This window comes from Mastigoproctus giganteus, chromosome 1 (genome assembly GCF_048544385.1).
Source record: "Mastigoproctus giganteus isolate SK-2022 chromosome 1, ASM4854438v1, whole genome shotgun sequence".
NCBI lineage: Eukaryota > Metazoa > Arthropoda > Arachnida > Uropygi > Thelyphonidae > Mastigoproctus > Mastigoproctus giganteus.
Window position 1 is genome coordinate 231,345,045 of NC_143575.1, and position 8,909 is coordinate 231,353,953.

General features: G+C 42.2%; 1 protein-coding gene across 1 annotated transcript in view; it reads right to left on the bottom strand.

Annotated features, from left to right (window-relative positions):
* LOC150091593 (uncharacterized) overlaps positions 1–8,694 on the bottom strand; it is a 160,849-nt gene extending 152,155 nt beyond the window's left edge. Inside the window, exon 1 of the mRNA XM_090384780.1 lies at positions 8,622–8,694. The gene's annotated coding sequence lies outside the window, so the exon portion shown is untranslated. The remainder of the gene's footprint in view (positions 1–8,621) is intronic.
* Between the last annotated feature and the right edge of the window lie 215 nt (positions 8,695–8,909).

Genomic DNA, 8,909 nt, shown 5'->3' on the forward strand with positions numbered 1-8,909 from the left:
CTCCCTCTCTCTCTCTCTCTTATTTTGTCTTTCTCTCCTTTCTCTTTGTCTCTCTCTCTCTCTGTTTGCTTTCCTTTGATCTCTCTTTGCTTTCTTTTTTCTTTGATCTCTCTTTGCTTTCTTTCTTTCTTTCTTTCCTTCCTTTGATCTCTCTTTGCTTTCTTTCTTTCTTTCTTTCCTTCCTTTGATCTCTCTTTTCTTTTCACTTTGCCTTTCACTCCTTTCCTCCTCTTTTTTCAATTTGTCCTCTTTCTGTGGCTTTCTCTCTTTCGTTGTATCCTTTCTCTTGGTTTTTTCTCTTTCTTTTTATCGTTTGTCTCTTTCACTTTGCTTTTCGCCCTAACTTTTCTTTTATATCTTTTTTTCTCTCTCTTTCCCTTTCTTCCTCCCTTTGGTTTTTATTCTTTCTTTCCTTTTGCCCCCCCCCCCTCTCTCTCTCTGCTTTTCTCTCTCTCCTCTTATCTCTCTCTTTTCTCACTTTGCTTCTCTCTCTCTGCCTCTCTCCCTATCTATCCCTTTGCTTTTCTCTCTTTCTTTCCCTCTCCCTCTGTTTGCTTTTCCCTCTTTCTTTCCTTCTTTCCCTCTCCCTCTCTTTGCTTTTCCCTCTTTCTTTCCTTCTTTCCCTCTCCCTCTCTTTGCTTTTCTCTCTTTCTTTCCTTTTATCTATTTTCTTTGAATAGTGTCGTTTCTTTGCCTATCTCTTTCCATTTCTTTTTCCATTTGATTTTCTCCTCTCTTTGCCTTTCTCTTTTTCTTTCCCCCCCTCTCTCTCTCTCTCTTACTCTCCCTCGCTTTTCTTTTTTCCCAAAAAACATTGCAGCGAGCGCTTTTAGTAACTCATATAAGAAACGCTTAATCTTCCTAAGTGTTTTCCCTCGGCTGTTTTAAAATGTACACTCCATTATCAAAATTATGAGCACACCGAGAAAAACGCGATGTACACAAAACGTCTATCATTCTATCACTTTATGACACACATCGATGGACGTACTTGCCTATTCTTCCAAACGCAACAAATTTAAATTGAACAAAATACATCTTCTAATACATTCATACCAGCGTTGTTTCGCAAGGCCCTCCACACTACTTGTATAACCAATAATCGTGCAATTATTCATTAGTGCCCCATATTTTTGGTAACGTAGTATATTTGTCTTAAAGCTGGCATTCCTTATATTTTGTACAATTGCATTGGCTGCTCGCCTGGTGGTCGAAAAGGTTGCTTCCTACTCTGGACGCAGTTAAAATCTTCCGATGGCCAGTTCGTCATCTCCGATAACGACCGCCGAATATCTCGCCCCCCCCCCCCCACACACACACGAGAGAGAGAGACAGAGAGAGAGAGAGAGAGAAAGAGCATCTCCCCTTTTAAACGACACCGTATTCATCCTTCTCATTATCTTTCTAATCGTACGGTGCCGTCTGCCATCGCTGTTTCAAACACGAGGTCGGTGGCAAGGTCGCTAACCTTTTACGGAGCCACAGAGAAGGTTACGCCCCTAGCGTGCAAATGGCCCCCGTAAACAGGTGCGGAAAACAGGCTGCCAACACCAGAGGCGAAGCTCGTAAGCTAGGAAAAAGGTACAGTGCTACCGCGTTTTCTAAATTTGGACGTCTCGAGTTCAGCTTACGTACACAAGCGGGGGTCAAGAGTCCGTCCTAAGACGTTGCGAAAGAAACATTAACTTTTCTTAAAAAAAAAAAATTCAAAATATCCCGTTAAGAAGCCAAACTCGGTCAGTCTATATATTATCTACACCGATTTCCTGGTTTTAATTTTAAGAGTTCTTAGGCTTAACTGTTTAAGAGAAAGTTCGATAAGCGTTTTAAAGTTCCCACATCCGGGTTAGGAGACCCCCTACGAGACACGTGATATAATTTCTAGAGGGAATTTCATGAATGCCATCTGTGTTCCGAAACCATTCCAGCCAACTTTGATTATTTAATGTATTCGCAACCGTAGTGTTAGATTAGAAAATGCCAACCGTACTTCCTTAAACGAACTATACGCCCCTTGTAGTATTATTTGACCCCTATCACTACTGCTGTCAATCAACAGGTTCTAAATAGGACGTCGATAACTGTATTCGCTTGAATACGTAGCCGAGTGGTCAGGGCGTAAGTACACGTGCTTGATTGGCTGCAGTTGAACCCGCCACTGCTAAATACGGTGCTGTTTCTCGTATTCTCTGTATCTTGTGAACTCCTCTGACCATGTAGTCGTCCACGAGAATAAAAAGAAAATTTATTTATTTTTATTTTATATAATATTCAAAAGAAGCCTAAGGTACTCTACTTTGTCTTAGGATAATGGAATTAGGATCGAGTGTTTATACAGTTAGCGAGCAAACTTTTTCCAGGTAGTGTATATAAAGTAGTGCGTATAAACACCAACCTTTTTCCAAGTAGTGTATATAAACACCAATGGCAACATGAAGGAATTGTGTGTGTTTACTGTTTAGGCCCGTTAGCACATATGAATAATGCATATCCTTCTTTCTGTCTGTCTCTCTGTCTGTCTGTCCTTCCGTCCGCATGTAACAACTAAACTCCCAGTGGACACACCTTTTTTTAAAAAGAATTGTTGAGCTGTTTCAAATTTCATTAAAATCGGAACAATAGAAAGCCGACAATTATTATTTCTTTTTCCTAAAAGAAAAAAAATAATAATAAACAAGAGAGCCGAGCCCGTTTATAACGAATCCGCTTATAGCGAATGTACCAGTAAATTGAATAAGTTTCAATTTCCCTTATTGTATTTTTCTTTTATCGGTTATTTTTATAACAAATTCACGGATATAACGAAATCACGGTGAAACCCGCTTCGAATTCGAAACTGCTCGATTTCATTTGTTGACTTGGAAACTCTCTTATGATTCTGTAATACTGGATCGATTTCGTATACAAGGAAGTGCTGTCTGTAATAAAAATAGAAGGCTCTTTGTGATTGCGAAGTCGTTGGTTCATGAAACACCTGATGAAGGTTAAAAGAGAATTATCGAAACGTTGTACCCAATAGTGCAGACTTTTTTTTTTTTTTTTTTTTTTTTTTAAGCATTTAAAAGAAAGCTGAAGGTATCTGGGGATGTGTCTCAGAGTGGTTTGCTGTGAATGTACTAATGATAGATAAAGGAAGCATAATAAAAGAATAAAAATTTAAAAAAAGAGAGAAAATCTTCTTCTCTTTTTCAACTTAGTATAGGCTGGCCATTACAGATGTAGTTGGTTTATACTGTGGCGTGTTTTTTCTGGGATGCCACTAGTTAGTGGAGCGCATAGAAATGCTGTCATTACGAATTTTATTGATGACGTGCGTGAAAAGATGAACGCTAACCACTCCCCCCCACAAAGAGATAACCTCAAACAGGTGTTAAACGCAAAATTAAAAAAAAAAAAAAAAAAAAACGATCTTAACAAGATGGAATGCGCGTTTTTCACAACTCCTCCTCAAGTTCTTAAACAGCAGACCGAATCCAGGATGTTTGCGCGCACGTGCGTATATTTAACGTCCTCCCCCCTTGGTATTTTTGCAATGTTAAATTTTCTTTTCTTTTATGATCTTTACTGCAACAAAAACTGGCTTTAGTAAGCGAGTACTGAGCAATAAATTTATCATTACTCGACAGATGGCGCTGGTGTAGACTTTTTTTTTTTTTTTTTGGATTGGACCAGATCTGGTCGTCTTTGACGTTGTTAGGGTTAATTAGTGACCGCAGTGCGGAACATCTGTTTTATTTGACGAAAATGCCGTGTTCGTTGTATTATCTCCGACGGCGAGCCGTAAACAACGCCCGTCATACGTGAGTTTGATCCGCACACACCTGACGCATACAAAACACCCTCCACCGGACGGTCTTCGAGGCGAAATTTGTTCGAGGAATACAGACATCAAATGTTACTGGAAATCCTTCTCCCCGTTTAGTGCTGGGGGCCGGGTCGGGTCGGGTGGGATGGGGGGCATTATCGCAGACGGCGCACACATCTGAAAATCGGGCGATTGCGAATAAAGATGGAGCAAAACCGGAACTGGCGAAGTTATTTCATCGAATGCAGCGATGCATCCAAATTACGAGCCATTGTTATTTCGGGTGATCACGACATGCACGTGTTTAGCCATCCTTAATGCTGACGACGATGTTCGTTTGGGCGTTGACCTCGGCCATGACCGATTGGATTAAACCCACAAAGTGATGGCGGTGGGAAAATGGCTCCAGATAACATCGCAGATTCCTTTTGATCGGCTGCCTTCTCCAAACGGCGGTTTCTTTAGCGCACTTTGCGTAGCGCGGGCCTTTCGGTTCTCCACTCGTCAGCGCGAGACAGGTACGGCTTCCACTTGACAAGCGGATCGCGCACGGATGACAGCTAAGAACTGACCGAACCGCCATCTAAACAGCACTGTCTCTTTTCATTCAATTTACCATTTCCATCTTTCTTTACTCTGTCTCTCTCCGTTACGCTCTCTTCTTTCGCTCTTAAACTCTCTTCTTTTGCTATTAGGCTGTCTTCTCTCTCTCTCTTTGTCGCTCTTACCTCTCCCCCCCTCCCTTTCGCTCTTACGAGTGCTCTCTCTCTTCTTTAGCTCTTGCGCTCTCTTTCTGTCTTTCGATATTACGTTGTCTTTTCTCTCTTCTCTTTCGCTCTTACACTCTTTCTCTCTCCCTCTTCTTTTTCTCTCTTACAATCCTCTCTTGCGCTCGCTCTCCCGCTTTCGCTCTTACACTGTCTTTCTCTCTCTTCTTTATCTCTTACTCTCTTCTCTCTCTTTCTCTGTCTCTCTTCTTTCGCGTTATTACGCTGTCTTCTCTCTCTCCACTTTCTCTCTTACCCTCTCTTCCCAGTGGCGTATGCAGATATCATCGTGAGGGGGGGGGAATGGCGACCAGGCTTTTGAGTTTTTTTAGAACGCCTCCTGGGTTCTTTTCTTTAATTTAAAATTTTTAGTTAAGGGGACATATGCCCCTGAATACGCCCCTGTGTCTTTCTCTCTACCACTTTTTCTCTCTCTCTCTTTCTCTTCTGCTCCTTTCTTTCCTCTATATCTCTCTCTCTCTTCTTTATATCTCTTTTATCTTTCTTTCTCTTTCTCTCTCTCTCTTCTTTATATCTCTTTCTCTTTCTTTCTCTTTCTCTCTCTCTCTTCGTTATATCTCTTTCGTCTTTCTTTCTCTTTCTCTCTCTCTTTCGCTCTCTCTTCGTCTTTTTCTTCTCCTCTCTTCGTCTTGTTTTCTCCCCTCTCTTTCTCCTTTCAGAGAATTTTTTAGATTTCGAAACGCTAGTGTTGCATTCTGTAAAAGAAAAACAGAAAGAAAGAAAGGAAAGAGGAGAAAAGAGAGGAAATAGAGGGGGGGAGAGAGAGAGAGAGAGAGAGGCGAAAAAAGAAAGTGAGAAAGAAAGAGAGGAAAAAAAGGAACTGAGAGAGAGAAAGGAAAGAAAGAAAGAAACAGAGGCTGAAGCAAGAAGGAAACAGAGACAGAGAGAGAGGAAAGAAAGAAGGAAACAGAGACAGAGAGAGAGGAAAGAAAGAAACAGAGAGAGAGAGAGAGAGAAGAAAGAAAGAAAGAAACAAACAAATAGAAAGAGAGGGAGAGGGAAGAAAAAAACAAAGAAAGAGAGAGAGAGAGAGAGAGAGAAACAGATAGAGAGCGAGAAGAAGAAAGAAAGAAAGAAAGAGAGAGAGAGAGAGAAGAAAGAAAGACACAAACAAACAGATAGAGAGTAGGTAGAAAGAATGAGAGAAACAGAAGAAAGAAACAGAGAGAAGAACGAAAGAAACAGATAGAGAGAAAGAAGAAAGAAACAAACAAACAGACAGACAGAGAGTAGACAGAAAATGAGAGAGATAGAAGAAAGAAAGAAACAGATGGAGATAGAAAGAAACAGATAGGGAGAGAAGAAAGAAAGAAACAGATAGAGAGAGAAAAGAAAGAAAGAAACAGATAGAGAGAGAAAAGAAAGAAATAAAGAATGAGAGAGACAGAAGAGAGAAAGAGAGAAGAAAAAACAAATAGGGAGAGAGAAAGAAACAAACAAACAAATAGAGAGAGAGAAGAAAGAAAAGAGAGAGAGAGAGAGAGAGAGAGAGAGAGAGAGAGAAAGAGAGAAGAAAACGAAAATGCAAGAAAGCAAAAGAGTCGAAAGAAACAGAGAGAAAGAAAAAGCGAGAAAGCAAAGGAGCTGAAAGAAAGAAACACAGAAAGAGACTAGAAAGAAACAAACAAATAGACAGAGAGTGAAAAAAGCGGGAAAGCAAAAGAGTTGAAAGAAAGAAGACGAAAAAAGAGAATCAAATGTAAAAAAAAAGAAGACAGAAACGTGGGGTGGAGAGAGAGAGAGAGAGAGAGAGAGAGAGAGAGAGAGAGAGAGAGAGAGAGAGAGAGATTAGCCGTGTGAGATAAGGTAATGCTAAGGTCAAGTTTTGATAACGTTATTCGATAGCATTCATTCTTTCGGACGATGGTTTCGTGCTTTCAGGCGCCTCATGGCCTTGGTTGCCTTGCCGAAAATCTAAAACACCTCTTCTTCGGAGCCTTGACTGGTTGAGATCAACCGCGATAAGTTCCCCTCCCCCCCCTCCTGCTCCTCTAAGGCTTCTTAGCAAGAATACCTGCCCCGACAACACTTCGAAAATCTGTCCATCTTTCCATTTTCCCACAGCCTTGAGCAACGTGGCAGAAATCTCCCATTACGCCACCTGCCACACTTTGCGCCACACTCATTCGTAAGCTGTCTTTCGCGTCAGGTAGGAGGTCGCAATTAATGATCCACGGGTTATTTGGCGTGTCCTTTCGTACGAGCAGCTTCTTTTTCTTTTATTCTTCCTTTTTTTAAAAAAGAAAAGACGAAGGATAGACGCGCCAGGACCTGACACCACAAAAGAACAAAATATAATGTTACCAGACACCAGCGGTACAACAGGTGCCACTTTCTGTTAATCGCAAACGAAACTTGGGAGAAAAATCCAAGTTACAAATTTCTCCGCGTCTGTCTGCTTCCTTCTGTCTATTCGTCTCAATTCTGGAGATCCGATTTACATTCCACGCCAAATCGGGACAGACATCGCAACCACCAATCACGTGCAGAGTAGTGGGAAGGAACAGATGTTCACTATTCATACGACCCCTATTATACTTATCCGCATATTTATCCTCCGCTAATCTCTGCCGCTGTTTGAACTCCGACATTTCTTCTCGATGGGCGACGACTCATTCAAAAAACCCGAGGTTTTAAACCGAAAGCACCAAAAATACAGCGCTTTCCAAAAGTAAAGTTACACACGACAACAAAAAGTACACCGGTTTCCAAAATAATTCATAAAAGTCAATGAGCTACAGCTTTTGGACATCAGTATAGATTGTAATGTCTGTTTCTACACAACGAACTGGTCTGTCTGTCTGTCTTCCAAGCGATGTCTCTATTTCTTCTCGATGTGCCTCTCCGATATCCGAATTAGACGTATGGCTTTTCATCCAGCTAATTGTTATTTCATTGTTGCTCTTTATCGGCACGCTCTGTTCGCGTGCCTACAATTAATATCGGCCGAAAAGACTCGTTCGACTTCTCCATCCATCTTGCAGCGCGCACACACGCACACACACACACTCCTTTATTACTATGGAAGTCACCGCTCGTAAAAATCTCCATGACCCTCGTCAGAAGTATACACACGTACCAGACTCGAAGAAGGGCATCTTTAAAAAGAACTCCAAGTTCCTTTCGGGGAATGCAATCCGTTGCCATAGAGACACTAAAAGGAAACCGAAAATAATCACGCGGATGTCTTCGTTTATTCGACTTTACTTAAGATTCATCCCCCCTCTTCCCTCCTCCACAATTGTCCATTCCCATGCCACTACCAATATCGGGTTCGCAACCGTAAAATTTTCCACGATGACTTTTAATCTCCGTGTGGTTACTTAGTGCTTCACTGCCCTCGTAAATAGCTTCAGACCCCCCCCCCTTCCTTTACAAAGTCCCCGGTATCAATAATAACCCTCCCGAACTTCCACTCTCCAGTAAGCACTCCGATAATCAGCGACCCTCCCACAAACCCCGAATATTTTCACGTTCGTGAAAATCGTGAACGCAATCAGCGTTTCTCACAGACGAAAAATAATAATGTGTGTGTGTGTGTGTGACACTCATCGGGTTCAGACACTTCCCCGGGCGCCATTATTGCAACAATAGGAAGTGAAGCCGAAGTGTTAAGCTCTGATAAAGCCGCTCGCTAATGGTTTCTCAGAGGAAGTTGTCATTGTTCGAAGACAGGAGTACAACCATCACCAACCATTACCTCATTAGCGTGTCATCAGCCTTCCCCAATAGGAAGAGAGCACCGGAGGTGCCCTTCTGTGTCGCGGTGACGTCATCGCAAAGGTCATGGGCTTTAATGTATAACAGAAACAGTACCGAACGCGGCTAAAGAAGTCTTTGTGGCCGTAATGGAAGTGCTTCGCTAATGACCCATCGCGGGTGGATGGTGGGAATGACGTGAAGGGTGGTGTCCGGCTCTCACGCCACCCCAATCTACCTGGGATTAATCCGTGACGTCATTGTCAATCGTAAAACTTATAATAAAACTTATTTTCGGGTCTTTTGAAGCGATATTCGGAAACACTTACGTTTTGCCGGTAGAGGTCGCTGCTGTCGGTTCAGGTTGTCGTGGTCCGGCTGGCTCTCCCTCCCCAGGCAGGAGCTGCTACGCCACTTCAACTTTACCAGCTTACAGAAAATTCAATAAAAAGACAAATGAGGGGAATCCGACCCGAAGAATCGTATGACGGCCGCAAGCTTAGAGGTCGACCTCTTACTTCGTCATACCTGAGGCTAGCCGCTTCCGTGCAGACCACGAGGAATTGCCGTAAGGCGGACAGGTAAAATCTCATAGCGTCTTCTTAAGCGTATTGCTA